Genomic DNA, 17912 nt, shown 5'->3' with positions numbered 1-17912 from the left:
AGATGGGGGAAAGATGATAAGTTCTGTTTTGTCCATGTTGAGTTTTAGAAAGCGGGAGGAGAAGAAGGAGGATATGGCCGATAGACACTCTGGAATCCTGGATAGCAAAGAGGTGACATCCGGACCAGAGAGGTAGATCTGAGTGTCATCGGCATAGAGGTGGTAGCAGTAGTAGTGCAGCCTCAGTAGTGCAGCCTCAGGTTGTGACAACATTATATCAGATCTGAGCACAGAAGGAAGACGCTACAATGTGTTGTCTTTATATGTTTATTGCTTATTGCTATTTGGAGCTTTATGGATAAGAATAAGGATACAGCGGCCCCTGTCCATCATGTAAGGTGGAGGATTATAGAGGAGGCTCCTGGTATATATAATCACCTCCTGTCCATCATGTAAGGTGGAGGATTATAGAGGAGGCTCCTGGTATATATAATCACCTCCTGTCCATCATGTAAGGTGGAGGATTATAGAGGAGGCTCCTGGTATATATAATCACCTCCTGTCCATCATGTAAGGTGGAGGATTATAGAGGAGGCTCCTGGTATATATAATCACCTCCTGTCCATCATGTAAGGTGGAGGATTATAGAGGAGGCTCCTGGTATATATAATCACCTCCTGTCCATCATGTAAGGTGGAGGATTATAGAGGAGGCTCCTGGTATATATAATCACCTCCTGTCCATCATGTAAGGTGGAGGATTATAGAGGAGGCTCCTGGGATATATAATCACCTCCTGTCCATCATGTAAGGTGGAGGATTATAGAGGAGGCTCCTGGTAGTTATAATTTGCTCAGGTGACTCTGGGGCTTTATAGTTGCAGTGCTCGTCCAGCAGATCGTCGTAGCCGGTGATGTTCCCCACAGGGTTTTCCTGAGGGAGAGAAAATTCTCATTACTGTGATGTTTTCTAGGGTCACGATTAATACCAGGATACCACATTCCCCCCATGTCATCGCCCAGGCCATCTGTAATACTGTTATACATCACTCTATTCAGCAAAGATTACAGGCGTAAATTCTTCACAACAAGATGTCTCACTTTCCCTCACACTGCCATCCACTGCCTGCTGCTAAGGGAATCCTGTCTCTAGAAGCAGAGAGATCAAGACAGAACACAGGAAGTGGGGGTAGAGGGGTGTCAGCCACAACACTCTAAAGCAGTAGGGAGAACTTATACCTCAGACCACCAGGACTATCTGCAGCGTTCCAGGGTACTCGTGGAAGAGAGGGAGGGGAATGAGGAGAGGATGATGGTGGTAGTAGTCTCTCCTGAGTGTGGCGCTGAGCTCCTCAGTGAGGGGACGCCCCGGGGGCTGCAGAGTGAGAGTGTGCTATACCTGCAGGATGGCTGGAACTTGTCACGGTCACAGGTGGGCACGAGGGCTTCTGCAGGTACAGGGGGACTCTCTAGCGCTTCCCTGGGTTCTCTCTTTCTTCTGTGGGCTACTGCAGGCATTTCTGTAGGGGGGCTGCACCGGTGTGTATTGTGGTCAATGGTGTGGACCTGTAGATTCCCCCAGAGCCAACCCCAAATACTGCTGTCCGGTAATATGGCCCTTGATGGTGGTGTGGTGCAGATAGTCAGGACAATAGGGAGACAAGGAGGGAGGCAGTGTAACAACAACTCCTTTACTGTTAGACTTGCCGGTGTTATACAGTCCTTCGGCATACAGCTGTGAATACTGGCGGCTTTGACTGAGCTACTGCGCTGGTGGAGAATCTGGTGGTGTGTGGGATGCTGGTGGGCACTGTGATCCTGTGGATCTCTTCCCCAATGGCGCTCGAGTCTGCGTTTCCCTCCCAGTCTGATCGGGAGCTTCCTGCTTTAGTTACTGGGCCGGGCCTTAGGCCACAACTTTCGGGTCCCAGAGGTATCCAGGGGTCCTAGTCAATCTTACCCCCCGAATTTAGGAAGATGGGTACAGAGGCCTCAGTTATCTCTGCTACCCAGTATGCTCAAGTCCTTTGGCTTAGGGGTTCTGCCCTTAGGATTCCCACTGGCTGTAGAGAAATACCTTGTATCTCTGTGAATACTCCTGAAGAACTCTCCTTCTGTTCAGTCTCTCCTCCTTTATCTCCTTCCCCTTCTTTAGTAACAGGCAGGCTTAACTGGCCTGCTGGCAGAACAACCACTGGCTGCACTGTACACTACTTCCTGTCACAGCTCGGTCTTGTGAGGAGACTGCTCCTCCCTCTTTCTAGCAACTTCCTATGGGATTAATACACTATCTCTACACTACCTAGAGCAGTTCCCACTAGGGACAGTAGGTGTCGCTGTTGTGTGGTCTGCAGGGTGAAACATGTAACCCATCTCTGCCTGTCAGTTACAGGGTACAGAGAAATACACATAACAGTTTAGACAATAAAACACTTGTTGACAGGTGCCATCCTCAGGGATTGCCTTAGGGATTGCGCTCTGGGACACTACATATAATTATACTGTGACTAACCCTGAGTACCCCCCATGTTATAGTGATATCATCTATGTAGGAGGTTGGCACAGGACACATGCTCGGGGGCATTGTGGTATCACTTTTCTATTGCCTGTACAGCAGAGACATCTCCCTGCATAGTGACCAGTAGGGGGCGCTCACCTCTGATCAGGGTCACCGCTCTGGGGAGGGGCTCATATTCTTCCATGGACGTCTTCTCCATCCTGAAGCTCCTCAGGGAGGTGATAGTGAAGCTGCGGAGCTGACGCCATCTCTCTCCACATCCATGCTGGGAAACCTGCGGAGAGGAGACAATGAATGGGATTGGAGCTTTGGGGGTAACATGAGGGGTTGGAGGATTACAGAGGGTCAGAAACCGGAAATGCCCCCAGACCCTTTTCCATGTTGTGACATCTCCAGGTCGCTGTATCAGAGTCACTCATCGCCGGCCATAGCTGGGATTAAAAAATGTAATTAAGATTTTTGTTCCAATATCAAGTTTGTCTTAGGGTCCAAACCTTCCATGAACTCTGTATCCGGCCGTATCCCACCTATCAGCTCCAGGTCAGTGACACCAACCTCACTATCTTCCACTAACCATTTACCTCACTATACTTTATACCCTGGCGGAAAGTCACTGCTGTCTATGAGAGTCCACGTCCTTTCTTACCCCCCATCATTATCTGCCCCCAGAGCTGCACTCACCTGTGACTGATGTGACTGTCAGGCTCTTATTACCCCCATCACCCCCCATCATTATCTGCCCCCAGAGCTGCGCTCACCTGTCAGTCCCCGCGGTACAGATGACGTCTCGCTCTCCGCTCTTCTCTTTATACACAGATGTCACATTACTGGATCCAGGTGACAGTTTCCGCGCTCTTTGTTCTTTATTCCGAGGTCGGGAGAAGCTCATCCCCGACATTTCCTGCTGTCACCTCCCAGGAGAGAGAACCCTGCCGGCTACTGCTGCTGTTATCAGATCTCATGTGCCCCCTGCCGGCTCCTGCTGCTGTTATCAGATCTCATGTGCCCCCTGCCGACTACTGCTGCTGTTATCAGATCTCATGTGCCCCCTGCCGGCTCCTGCTGCTGTTATCAGATCTCATGTGCCCCCTGCCGGCTACTGCTGCTGTTATCAGATCTCATGTGCCCCCTGCCGGCTACTGCTGCTGTTATCAGATCTCATGTGCCCTCTGCCGGCTACTGCTGCTGTTATCAGATCTCATGTGCCCCCTGCCGGCTACTGCTGCTGTTATCAGATCTCATGTGCCCCCTGCCGGCTACTGCTGCTGTTATCAGATCTCATGTGCCCCCTGACGGCTCTTGCTGCTGTTATCAGATCTCATGCACACCGCAGTAAAAACTATTGTTCCCTGTTATCAGCCATGGGGAGGAGCTGATTGAAGGAGTTTTAAGGCATAGAGCAGTGATGGTAAACCATGGCCCTCCAGCTGTTGCAAAACTAAAATTTCCATCATGCCTGGACAGCCAGGAATTTGGCTTTGTCTGCCTTGGTATGATTGGAGTTGTAGTTTTGCATCAGCTGGAGGGCCATGGTTCACCATCACTGGCATAGAGCTGTGGAGGAGACTGAACAAGCAGGGATAAGGCGGCTATGCTGGGGATAAGCTGCGGGTGGGGGTGGTGAGGCTATACTGGGAGATTAGGTATAGAGGCTGGGATGGTGCTGGCTGCAGGGTCTGTGGAGGGGGGGGGGGTTTGCCCTATAACACCCACTGTCCGGGTTACTGTATATTTACACATATCACGTCATCAAACTAACCCAAAACTACGGCGAGTCCCCACAGCGTGAGGCCGCAGTCACACACAACATCTTGTTGCAGTTTGGTATAAAATGTTGGGAGCAGACGACGCTTTAGTCTATCGGGAAATACAGAAACCATTACAGGACGAGCGGTTTGGCTGATGACAGGAAAGAGTATGTCTGTATCGGGGCCTGTATATTGGGTAACCAGTGGGTGTAGTTATGGGGGTGGGGGGTGTTTGCGTTGGGGAGAGAGATTTTTCCTTCTCGGGGCGTCAGGTGATGACTCCCTGTAAGACTCTGTGCACACTGTGTTCAGTCATTCCCTTGCGGTATACGTCAGGAAGGCTTTCCGGCACATGCCGCCAGCTGGAAGCCCCAGGTGTGATGGACGGTGCGGCGGCTTCTGCAAGGGCAATGGAGCCCTATGGATATGCAGGGGAATGGAGCCCTATGGATATGTTAGGTGCATGTGCCCAGAGCTTTATCCACTGTATACACACATGGGGGGGGGATTTATTAAAGTACGCCGGTCCTAAATTAGGCCCCATCTCCTTTCCTCTGGCTGGATTCACTGAGAGGCACACGTCTCTCTATAAACCCGTCCGGCCCTGCGTCCGGCACAACAAATCTATGTCTGCTTTAAGCAGGGGGACATTTCTACCATAATTTTCACCTGGAAGCGGGCGTAAATCATGATAAATGAGGCGTGGGAGGCGGTCATGCCTCCTCCTTGCCTTGCTATGCCCCCCCCCCCTGCCTGCCCATTAGACGAGCGGGGCATACGAGAGGCGTACGCCAGGGAGAAGGGCCAAATCTGCACCTTCTCCCTGGCATACGCCATGGGCGCAAGGTTTATAAGTGTCCCCCATAGGGTTTGAACACAGTGTATACAGGGTCACTTATCACCATCTCCCTCCTCCTCCCCCTCCTCCCCCTCCTCCTCTTCCTCCTGTAGCAAATTTTCCTTTTCCTCTTATGTTAAGGCATCTTCCTCTTGCTATGCCAACATTTTCTCCTTGGACATCACTAACGTGTTCACCTCCTTCGCTAATGTCTCCTGGTCCTCCTTCTCCTCCCTCGCTAACGCTTCCCCCTCCCCCGATTCCGCTAATGTCTTCTTTATCACCACTCATGTCTGCCTACTGTATGTAACGGTCTCTTGCTCTCTGCTGGGGTCTCTGCGGTCTCTTGTTCTCTGCTGTCTCACATGTCACCTGGTCCTGACGTTGCTGGCACTGGGCAGGCGTCCTGGCAACGAAACAAACAGGCGATCAATCCGATGAGGATGTTACATGACTGTGACCACATATTACAGAGTAACAAACTACCAATAAGGAGAGAGAGCCCTGGCCACAAGAGCTTACAATCTGTGAGGTAATAGCAATCGCAAAGTCTTCAATACAAGACTGGGGGTTAAGATAATAGACGGGTGGCAGATGCCATTGTAATGACTGGCACAGGGTGGAAATATCGATGTGACTGGCACAGGGTGGAGCTGTTGGTGTGACTGGCACAGGGTGGAGATGTCAGTGTGACTGGCACTGGGTGGAGATGTCAGTGTGACTGGCACAGGGTGGAGATGTCAGTGTCACTGGCACAGGGTGGAGATATCGGTGTGACTGGCACAGGGTGAAGCTATCGGTGTGACTGGCACAGGGTGGAGATGTCAGTGTGACTGGCACTGGGTGGAGATGTCAGTGTGACTGGCACAGGGTGGAGATGTCGGTGTGACTGGCACAGGGTGGAGATGTGGGTGTGACTGGCACAGGGTGGAGATGTGGGTGTGACTGGCACAGGGTGGAGATGTCAGTGTGACTGGCACAGGGTGGAGATGTCGGTGTGACTGGCACAGGGTGGAGATGTCGGTGTCACTGGCACAGGGTGGAGATGTCGGAGTGACTGGCACAGGGTGGAGATGTGGGTGTGACTGGCACAGGGTGGAGATGTGGGTGTGACTGGCACAGGGTGGAGATGTCGGAGTGACTGGCACAGGGTGGAGATGTGGGTGTGACTGGCACAGGGTGGAGATGTCAGTGTGACTGGCACAGGGTGGAGATGTCAGTGTGACTGGCACAGGGTGGAGATGTGGGTGTAGAGGAGAGATGTGAATTGTAGCACCAGGAATCTATGTTCCAATACAGAAAAATAGAGACAATTATCCTGCAGAGAGGGGAGATATCAGAAGATTACAGTGATGAAGAAGGAGGAGGACGGAGTAATGTACGAGGAGGAGGAGGAGGACAGAGTAATGTAGGAGGAGGAGGACGGAGTAATGTACGAGGAGGAGGACAGAGTAATGTAGGAGGAGGACAGAGTAATGTAGGAGGAGGAGGAGGACAGAGTAATGTAGGAGGAGGAGGAGGACAGAGTAATGTAGGAGGAGGACAGAGTAATGTAGGAGGAGGAAGAGGAGGACAGAGTAATGTAGGAGAAGGAGGACGGAGTAATGTAGGAGGAGGAGGAGGACAGAGTAATGTAAGAGGAGGAGGACAGAGTAATGTAGGAGGAGGACAGAGTAATGTAGGAGGAGGAGGAGGACAGAGTAATGTAGGAGGAGGAGGAGGACAGAGTAATGTAAGAGGAGGAAGAGGACAGAGTAATGTAGGAGGAGGACAAAGTAATGTAGGAGGAGGAGGACAGAGTAATGTAGGAGGAGGAGGACAGAGTTATGTAGGAGGAGGACAGAGTAGTGTAGGAGGAGGAGGAGGACAGAGTAATGTAGGAGGAGGAGGAGGACAGAGTAATGTAGGAGGAGGAGGAGGACAGAGTAATGTAGGAGGAGGAGGAGGACAGAGTAATGTAGGAGGAGGAGGAGGACAGAGTAATGTAGGAGGAGGAGGAGGACAGAGTAATGAAGGAGGAGGAGGAAGGCAGAGTAATGTAGGAGGAGGAGGACAGAGTAATGTAGGAGGAGGAGGAGGAGGACAGAGTAATGTAGGAGGAGGAGGAGGACAGAGTAATGTAGGAGGAGGATGAGAAGCACAGAGTAATGTAGGAGGAGGAGGAGGACAAAGTAATGGAGGAGGAGGAGGACAGAATAATGTAGGAGGAGGAGGAGAAGGACAGAGTAATGTAGGAGGAGGAGGAGGACAGAGTAATGGAGGAGGAGGAGGACAGGGTAATGTAGGAGGAGGAGGAGGACAGAGTAATGTAGGAGGAGGAGGAGGAGGAGGACAGAGTAATGTAGGAGGAGGAGGAGAAGCACAGAGTAATGTAGGAGGAGGAGGAGGACAGAGTAATGGAGGAGGAGGAGGAGGAGGACAGAGTAATGTAGGAGGAGGAGGAGGACAGAGTAATGTAGGAGGAGGAGGAGGACAGAGTAATGTAGGAGGAGGAGGAGGACAGAGTAATGGAGGAGGAGGAGGACAGAATAATGTAGGAGGAGGAGGAGAAGGACAGAGTAATGTAGGAGGAGGAGGAGGACAGAGTAATGTAGGAGGAGGAGGAGGATAGAGTAATGTAGGAGGAGGAGGACAGAGTAATGTAGGAGGAGGAGGACAGTAATGTAAAAGGGCACAACATGAGGGTTTTTAGGGATCATATAGAAAATAATCTATATATACCAGGGTGGGAGGCTAAAGATAAATCATATCACCTGCTGCCCATCCCTTTCCTGTGCCATAACTGTGGTGCAGGGGGATCTGGCCGATGAGTGATAACTGTATAATAGTCTATAATAATAAATGCATAACCATGGAGAATCCTTTCAGCAGCAAATAATCTAATAATATATATATATATAATGTTACACCAGCCTGGGGTAAGTCAGAGCCATAACCTGAATGGGGCAGCAGGGCAGATGCATGACTCCCGCTCCATTCAGTGTTCCTGTGGTCGGGGGTCCCATGTTCTGACCATTGGGGGTCCCAGCAGTCAGTCCCTTATGGATCGGACAGTTATCATCTATCCAGTGGATCGGTGATAACTGCAGCAGGTTGGAGTTTCCCCTCTTAGGGTCCATTTACACAGAAAGCTTTTCTGACAGATTATCTGCCAAAGATTCGAAGCCAAAGCCAGGAATGGACTATAAACAGAGATCAGGTCATAAAGAAAAGCCTGAGATTTCTCCTAGTTTCAAATCAATTCCTGGCTTTGGCTTCAAATCTTTGGCAGATAATCTGTCAGATAATCTTTCTGTGTAAATGGACCCTTACAGAGTAGGGCTATGTTCACACATCATATGAGACCGGCCATTCCGTGATGCGGCCGATCTCTGCAAAAGATCATCGCGGCCAGTACTGTAGTACCGACCAGATGATCTTTGCAGTGCATAGTTCGGATGTGAGCGCATCCATGCATGCCGCATCAGAACTCTCCACTGCACACTATGCATAGTGTCCACTGACATGTCAGTTTTCTGGGCCAGATGGAATCCCGTCCGGAGTGTATTCTATGTGTATGTATATATGTACTATGTGTATACGCTCCGGCCGGGATTCCATAGGAGGCAACGGCATGTATGTTTTCATATAAATCACGGCCGTAATTATACGAAAATATATGTAGCGTGAACATAGCCTAAGGCTGGGTTCACACACAGAATATTTCAGTCAGTATTGTGGTCCTCATATTGCAACCAAAACCAGGAGTGGATTGAAAACACAGAAAGGATCTGTTCACACAATGTTGAAATTGAGTGGATGGCCACCATTTAATGACAAATATTGCTTTTATTTTAAAATGGCTGTTGTATTGAAATAATGGCCGTTATTTACTGTTATATGGCGGCCATCCACTCAATTTCATCATTGTGTGAACAGATCCTTTCTGTGTTTGAGGTGCAGCACTCCTTTCTCTCCTTGTCCGTATTTTACATTTCTCCCTTTTCTCAGTGTTTGCACTCCTCCTGGTAAGACCCACGTGACTGCAATCAGCAGGAGGCACCTGTGCACACATGACTAGTAGCTCCTATTTTTCACATTCTACTTGCAGGAGCAATGGTGAGTGATAAGACCATGTTCACACTTGTGTTGCTTGGTGGCAGCTTTCTCGGCCGACGGCGCTTGCTGGGTTTGGGGGAGCCCTTGGGGATTGGTCCTGTGACATTGGGGTTGCAGGGCCGTTCTATGGCCTCCCTTCCCTGTTTGTGCATGCTTTGCGGGGATGGCGGTCGCTGACTGACATGGTAGTGAGTTAGTGTAGAGACCCATGTGAACCAAGGGACCTGCACGTGGTACATGAAGCAATATGGTTTGATCAAATTATATAATAACATCCTGGCGTTGGTTTTTAAATGTAGCCGAGAGGCAATAGTGCCAGCCAGAGGTGTGAGGTGCAGCGCTCCTTTCTCTCCTTTTCCGTATTTTACTGACTGAAATATACTGTGTGTGAACCCAGCCTAAACCAGGACATATGGTCCCCAGAGGCCGGCAGCCAGAGCTGGACACACGTCCCTGGAGATGGACGGCAGCTGATGTGCTTGTAGTATAATCCTCACCCTGCATACATGATGGAGCGCCCCCTATAGTCAGTGACTAGTCCCTGCAGAGAGTTCTCATATAGAGGAGTGGACTCACCTGAGAAGGGTCCTGCAGCCGCTGTGTCTGGCGCAGTCTCAGTGCTGAGTATTTATACCTTATTACGCCCGGTGCCCCCTCTCGCCCTCACATTGTGGTTTTCCAGTGAATTCACAACCTGAAGTGAGATTTTCCTCAGAACAGATCAAAACCAACGTCGTCCATCTGGTGCGGAGATCGTCTTATTGGGACATCATTAACCCCTCATCATCCTTCCACCGTTATGGGAAATCTTGGGCTTACGACATATCTGACATCTGTATCAGGTTATTCCAGGTCACAGAGGCAAATCCAGGACTGAGACCCGGAGGGGCAATAAGATGGAGGCGCACAATGCCCATTACTAAGGCCAAGTCCCCGACCCCTTCATAGATCTGTAACCAAACCATCAAGACAAGAAGCCAATAACAGCAGAACATGGAGACGCTGATCCCAGGGTCAGGACAGGCGGATACTACTGCTGTAACCCGGGGTTGCTGGGTGGTGTTAGCAGTGGGCTTGGTGTGGTGGTACCAACCAGGCACTCGTCACGGTGGCCGGGAGTGGTGATGCCCAACCCCGGGTATACAAGCACTGGATCTTGTAGAAGGTATAACCAGATGTGTGTAGAAGACAAAAAAGGACCTCCGCACCAGGAACTAACTTTCCTAAATAGGGCTGACCAGGACTAACCTCATATGATAAAAAGAGTGAGAGTGTGAAAGGAGACAGAGTGTGAGGCACCCAAGCTAGTGATTGGAAAACAGATAACACAGTGCGACATACAGGTTAACCCTTTATCCCTCAGCTTTGCATAGAAATAGGGAAGAGTGAGACACCAAGTGGTGATGGTGCAAAACAACACCCATCATCCCAAAGTATGACACCTGACAGAGTTACCTTTTCACAGGTGGAAGACAGGAGTTGGTTGCACACCTGTACAGGGACACTACACTACCACTATACAAGCACCAATATACTAAGTAATTCCACCATACTGTGACCATACTGCGATCCTATATCACTATACAAGCACTGATATACTTAGTAATACCGCCGTACTGTGATCATACTGTCACCCTATGCCACCATACAAGTATCAGTGTAATCAGCATTACCGCCATACTGTCACCCTATACTACTATTCAGGTATCGATGGCATGGAACTTTCTGTCCATGTGTGGGTTATTTATGTACTCAGAGGAAATTGCTTTACACGTTTTGTGTTTTTTTTTTTCTTTTAACCCTTTGTGAGAATGAAAAATATTCAAGGCTAGACCAATTTTTTTGTGTAAAAAATGTTGTTTTTCATGTTTATGGCATATTGTTTGACATTTGTGTCTGTCACCAGTTGGGTCCATATGCTCCCTCCACCACTATCATATTCCTTCAGGGGTGTAGTCAGTATATATGTCACAGTCTATATTGTCCATGACCTTTTCCATCAATAGTGAATGTCCAATGTATTGCTCCAGAAACTGGTGCCACTCAACCAGATCAGCCCTATGCTCTCTGGTGACCCAAACAAAGTGATGAAGTACCTGAAGTAGCGCCAGCTAACCTACGGCACAAACCGTCCCCATCACAATGATCCATCAGCAGAATTTTCTTAAAATGCTGTACCCTCCTTACCTCATCCCTTAAAGGACAAGTGCTATGAAAAACTTTTTCCCAGTAACATTATATAATTGTGTAATGTGCTTCAATCACCTATCTGCCTCCCTTCCCTGTCTTTTCCTACCTCCACCCCCCACCAGGAAGTGTCCTAACTCACACAGACCTAATTACTGCCGTCACCGTCACCAAGCTCTTCTATCAGCTCCTGCTTGTGATGAGTCATCAGCAGGAGGGCTGCTCTAGGTCCTGTTACACAAGCCTCCCCCTCCTTGTCAGGTGACTCAGCTTGCTCAGCTCCAATGGCTTGCAGTTGTTCAGCCAATGGGAGCTGGGCAAGCTGAGTCACTTGACAAGGCAGGGGAGGGGGGAGGCTAGTGTAACAGGAGAAGGAGCTGAGAGAAGAGCTTGGTGACGGTGACGACAGTAATTAGATCTGCCGCCCCTCCCGCACTCACCCGCTCGCTGACGCCGCGTTGAATAGCGGCGTCAGCGAGCGGGGAACGAGGAGCAAACAAGCGCTAATAGCGCTCGTTTGCTTCTTCAAACGACTCGCGGAATAGGGGCATTAGTCATTTCCTCCTACATGTAGAATGATGTCATCAGGAGAGGGCCAGGCTACTAACAAATCTTTTAACTCTTTCATCACTCTTCTCCATCTTAGTCCACCGATACCCCACCAGTAGACTGATGACTCTCTATCGTCAAATCCTAAGTTTTCACTGTAGTTCCTTCTTGCTGCCCTTTTCTGTGCCCAAAATATATATGAGTGGCCTACTATCCAGACCACCCTTGAGTTGCCTGAAAGAAAATTAAATCAATAGATGAGGCCTGACATAAATTTGAAATCTGTTAGATTCCCAACGTCCAATTTTTTTTATTGTAGAATCGGCTAGACCCATACATGCCGCTTCTGTGGCTGCCCCAACTCTAAACGAGATGTGTAGAAAATTCACTAGGGTCTATTTGTAATTCAGCTAAAGCTTTTTTCAATATGATGGCGAACTGATATCTTGTAAGAGGTGAACAATAGAGGTGAACAGAAACGCACCAGGGACTATTGGCCGAACTTGTAACCATTGACTTATTCTATCAACTGGACATATCTCTGATCCCACTAAGCTATACAGGAAAATTGATCGACCTTTCCCTTTTTGGTCTGTTTTGGACTTACTAAAATGTATAACCACAGAACCCTCACCTAATACGACATCTCCCAATAGTAATGGCGATACAGCCTTTTTATTCACTGACGTCAATTCTCTGATCCTAAAAGCACAGAAGAATGCTAATACAAATGCTGTTTTGAACAATTCCAGCTCAAAATTATCCCTACATAATCTAGGTAAAACCTGACATAACCTTAGCAACAATTCAATAGAACCCGGGCGTTGTTTACACCCGGGAGAGAACATTTGTGACAAACCTTTTAGAAACTGTCTAGCTGGAAACAAATAGGTAAAAGGCTGTTGGCCATACATCTTAAGAAAGAAAGAAACTCCTGCAACCTGCTTAGAGATAGAAGCATGAGACAGCCCTTTTGAACTAAACTACTTAGATATAGTAAAATGACACCTATTTCAGCAGAATAATGGTTAACAGATAAAGAACCACAAAATAAAGTCCAATCCCACCATGTGGCCGAGTAGTTGGACCACGTCCTAGGAGCTAAGGAATTAACTAGGCATTTCTCTATCAGTTCCAGATTATTTCCCAAAGATGGGGTGGGCAATGCGTCATTTCTGCCTCCGCAGTCGGGGCCAACTTCTGGAATCGCTCCATCTGGTGACGAGAGATTGCATCTGCTAGCTCATTCTGTGAACCAGGGACATAACTGGCCTTGAGCCATATATTCCGCTGTAGGCAGCACAACACTAAGTGTCTCAGGAGTTTAATGGTGAAACCGCATTTTGACGACAAAGTGTTTATTGCAAATACAATACCTTCGCTGTCTGTTTTCAGCAGAATTCTCTTATAACAACTCTCGCCATACTACAATTGCCACCAATACAGGGAATAGTTCTAAGAGAACTATATTGTTTGTAATACCTCCTTCAACCCATCTCTGGGGCCATCTGCCAAAACTCCACCTGTTCTGACAGAATGCCCCATAACCTATACTGCCTGACGCATCAGTTTGTAATAACAACACTGTTGAATATACAAACTCTTCTTGCCAAAAGGCACGGCCATTGAATTTCGACAGAAATTCCAGCCATAGACCTAGGTCTTCTTTTAAAGATGTAGTCAGCCTGATGTGAGCATATGGCGAATTAAGCCCTCTAGTCGCTAGATGCAATCGTCTCGAAAATATTCTTCCCATTGGTATTATGCGTGACGCAAATGCCAATAAACCCAAGGCCGATTGAAATTCCTTTAAGGTTGTTTTGCGCTTGGCGAGCAAAAACACCAGTAACTTCTTATTTTGTTCAATTTTTCCAAGGGTAGCGAGAAGAACATTCCATTGGTGTCAATTTGAATACCTAGAAACTCTAAACAACAGCATGGGAAAGCTGTTTTCTCCCAAGCTATAGGGATACCAAATTGATGGCAAATATCAACAAAACTTTCCATCAAACGTGTACAAACTGGACTACCTGCTAGCCCTATGAATAAAAAATCGTCCAGGTAGTGCAGGATCCTACCTTCCGGACAGGCCTCCTGCACTACCCATTGTAGGAATGAAGCGAATACTTCAAAATAAAAACAAGACAGGGCGAAACCGATCAGCATACAACGATCATAGTAGTAACTACTTGTTACTAGTAAAACTGGATGCCGAAAGAGTTAAACCCTTTATGATTTATCGGTAGTATACGAAATGCTGACTTATGTTAACTCTGAGTTTATTAGAGATTTTCCAAAAGTTTTAACACAAAGACACAAACAAGATCTCCAATACATTCGCAATACAAATTAGAAGATAAGCATATGGTTGTGACAAAAATACACAACATCACTTCTTGAGAGCGCGTTAGGGAAAGGACTATCAACGTCCGTCCTAAAAAAGATAAACCAAATACAAGCACATTGATGTACAGGATGCATCGCAAGGCACTATCAGTAACTGATAAACACAGACCTGGAGCCCCTCCAAAGTGGATGGGACCAACAGAACACACAACACATCCACATAAGACGAGACACACTGGGGAATTATACACAACGGCTAGAGCTGAATTGGTGTGACTGTATAACGGAGAGGGGGGTAGAAAGAGAAGGAAAGGAAAAGAAAGAAAAAAAAAAGGGGGGAAGGGGGTGATAGAGGAGAGAATCTTGTCTGATTGTACAGGGTACTCCTTCAGGAGTGTCAGGTGCGGGTAGAAAGGTGAGCTCAATGAATCAAGTTGGTAAAATTAGGTGAGCCTGCAAACAAGATCCAGGGATTCCATACCTGCGAGTATTTTCCGGAGCGGTCCTGTGCCTCAGCCACCAGTTCCTCAGCCCTTTGGATATTTTTGAGCTCGCTATACCATTCAGGTAGTGAAGGGATATGGGTAGTCTTCCAATGCCTTGGAATCACTGTGCGGGCTGCCGCCAGGAAATGTCTCAGCATGCCCTTCTTCTGGCCTGCCAGTGTACCGGGTAATAAAGATAACAGCACAACATGTGGAGTGTTTGCCAGTGTTCTACCCGAATAAGCCTCATATACATTCAGGACCCCTTCCCAGAAAGGTCTCAGTCTGTCGCACCCCCACCAAATGTGCAGGAGGGAGCCCTCCTCTACGTTGCAGCGCCAGCACCTATCAGTCACCTCAGGGTAGATGCGGTGTAAGAGTGTGGGGCATCTGTACCACCTAGACAGTATTTTATAGCTCTTCTCTTTCGAGTGGGAGTCCAGGGACAGGCCATGGGAGAAGGTACATATTTTAAAAAGTTCCTCTGCTGAGAAAGTGACATTAAGATCTCTTTCCCACGCCGCAAAGAAAGGTGCTCTCACGGAGTTACTGATAGACAAAAGTAGAGCGTACATTCGTGACAAAAGTAGAGCGTACATTCGTGACAATGTCCCCGAACTCCCCCCGTCAGACAAAAGCCAGTGGTCAAATTCTGTCATCTCAGGGCTCGATGAAGCTCCCATCCGGGAGGCATGCACTAAAGAGCTAAATTGGTTGTATGCAAACCACGACAGCACTCTGTCCGGGCACTGAGCCTGCAGATCGGGCAGTGAGGGGATAGCTGAGGCCACTCCAAGTTGGCCAAGTCTAGGGATGTCCTCCCTTTTCCATAATAGGAAGGTTTGGCTAGTGAGGCCGGGTGGAAAGGAGGGATTGGAGAACAATGGGGTCATGGGACCCGGGCTGAACGATAATTGGTGTCGGGCCACCCATCTGTCCCAAATGCATAGCGTATGTTTGGTCAGGTAAGCCCAAGAGGGCCAGGAGTCTCTGTCATTTTTGGCAACCCATGGGATCCCCCCTAAGTCAACGGACGCGATTTGCGACTCCACATCGACCCACTGCTTAGCTTCCACCCCCCGCCTCCAATCCACGATTCGCGAGAGAACAGCAGCCTCATGGTATAACCGTAAGTCGGGCAAGCCAGTCCCCCCCTTAGACTTGGGCTGGGTAAGAATTTGGGCCCTGATCTTAACTCTGCCACTGCCCCACACATATTGAGAGAATGCTGTCTAAAGTAGCTAGCGGGGATGGTTATTGGGACGGTCTGGAAAATATATAAAAAGCGCGGGAGAATGTCCATCTTAAGCACATTCATGCGACCGAACCAAGAGAGAAATTTACGATGATAGGCCTGCAACATGTCTAGGGTTTTCCGGTGCAGAGGGAGGTAATTCAAAGTGAACAAAAGCTCTAAACGGGCTGGGACCTGTATCCCTAGGTACTTAATACTCTCGGGCTGCCACTGAAAGGAAAAGTTGGATTGGATGGTTGATAGCTCTGCTGCGGATAAAGAGATGTTGAGGCCTTCCGTCTTGGAGATATTAACTTTGAAATTACTTAGTCTGCCAAAGACCATGAATTCCTGCAGGACAGAAGGGATGGATATGTGTGGGCGAGTGATATATAAAAGCAGGTCATCCGCAAACAGCGCAAGCTTATGGTGACGCTGCCCCAGCTCAATTCCCCTTACGTCGGGGTTATTGCGCAACGCGATCGCCAGGTGCTTCATAGTGAGTATGTACAACAGAGGTGACAAGGGGCACCCCTGGCGTGTACCATTCTTTATCGGAAAGGAGTCGGTTGAAGTACAAAGCCATTACTCTAGAGATAAAGTCGTCACCCAACCCTATTTGGGCCACAGTAGCTGTAAGAAATTTCCATCGGACCCTGTCGAAGGCCTTCTCGGCGTCAACAGAGAGCAAGCATAGGGGAACACCTGCCAAGCGCGCATAGGAGATCAAGTTGATGCGTGAGTATTGTCTCGTGCCTCCCTGCCCGGGACGAATCCCACCTGATCAACATGTATGACTTGCGGAATTACCGCGTTGAGGCGAACCGCCAATATTTTGGAATAGAACTTGACGTCGCAGTTGATCAGAGAGATAGGCCTATAACTGCCGCATTGGGTAGGATCCTTCCCGGGTTTAGGGAGCACAGTTACGGGGGCCTCCAGGGATTGTCTAGGGAAAGGAGTGCCAGATGAGATTGCATTGAACACCTTAGTGAGGAAAGGAGTGAGGATACCCTTAAAGGCTTTAAAAAATGCTGCTGTAAAGCCGTCCGGCCCGGGGCTCTTGCCATTTTTCGAAGAGGTCACAGCAGTAGTAACCTCCTCTACCGAGAATTGAGAATTTAGGGCTTCCTTCGAGTCCTCACTAATCACGGGCAGGGCAGTTCTCTCTACGTAGTCATGAATTTTGGCTTCCAAGCGGGAAGGAGGCAGCCCAGCAAAGTGGCCCGTTAGAGAGTATAGAGACCGGTAGAAGTCCCGAAAGCAGTTCGCTATCTGCCTTGGATCGTGTAGGGAGATCCCGGAGGGGGATTTAATGAACGGGATATATGTGGTGGCGGATTGCGGGTGCAAATATCTGGCCAACGCCCTACCGCATTTGTTTGCAGTGGCGTAGAGATAGCTACGGAATTTTATTCTCTGGTTGGTGTCTGCCTCAATTATGAGTGATTTGAGATGCTCCCGTACCGCCGTCAGGTCTGAGAAAAGGGCCGGGTCGGATGTGCGTTTGTGGGCTTTAGTTAGGTCTGCCAATTAAGCCGCTAATTTGGTGATCTTAGCCCCTCTTTCCCTTTTAAGGCGAGAGCCCTGTTGGATGAAAATACCCCGGAACACGCACTTTAGTGCCTCCCACTGCACCGGAAGAGAGGTGGAATCATGTTCATGGATCCTATAGAAGTCTGCAATGGCAGCCTCGATCGCTGCCTTACAAGCCACGTCTCGCAGGAGGGACTCATTGAGCCTCCATGTCCATTCTTTAGGGGTTCCATCAGATGGGACTAGGGTCAAAAATACTGGCGCATGGTCCGACCACACTGCCTGTCCAATAGAAGCGTGAGGACTGAGGGTGAGGGCTCTGTGGGACAAGAAAAGCATGTCTATCCTGCTATGGGATCGGTGGGCCGGGGAATAATAAGTATAATCTCTGTCTGTGGGGTGCAACACCCGCCACACATCTACCAGCTGATGAGC

General features: G+C 48.7%; 1 long non-coding RNA gene across 1 annotated transcript; it reads right to left on the bottom strand.

The window, feature by feature from the left end:
• Positions 1–253: 253 nt before the first annotated feature.
• Positions 254–9759, bottom strand: LOC138782935 (uncharacterized). The gene is made up of 4 exons (XR_011361597.1): positions 9717–9759; positions 3215–5448; positions 2595–2730; positions 254–872 (listed from the first exon to the last, which is right to left on the bottom strand). It is a non-coding gene; the product is annotated as an uncharacterized lncRNA (long non-coding RNA).
• Positions 9760–17912: the final 8153 nt, after the last annotated feature.

This window comes from Dendropsophus ebraccatus, chromosome 2 (assembly GCF_027789765.1).
Source record: "Dendropsophus ebraccatus isolate aDenEbr1 chromosome 2, aDenEbr1.pat, whole genome shotgun sequence".
NCBI lineage: Eukaryota > Metazoa > Chordata > Amphibia > Anura > Hylidae > Dendropsophus > Dendropsophus ebraccatus.
This window is presented reverse-complemented; position numbering and strand designations above follow the sequence as displayed.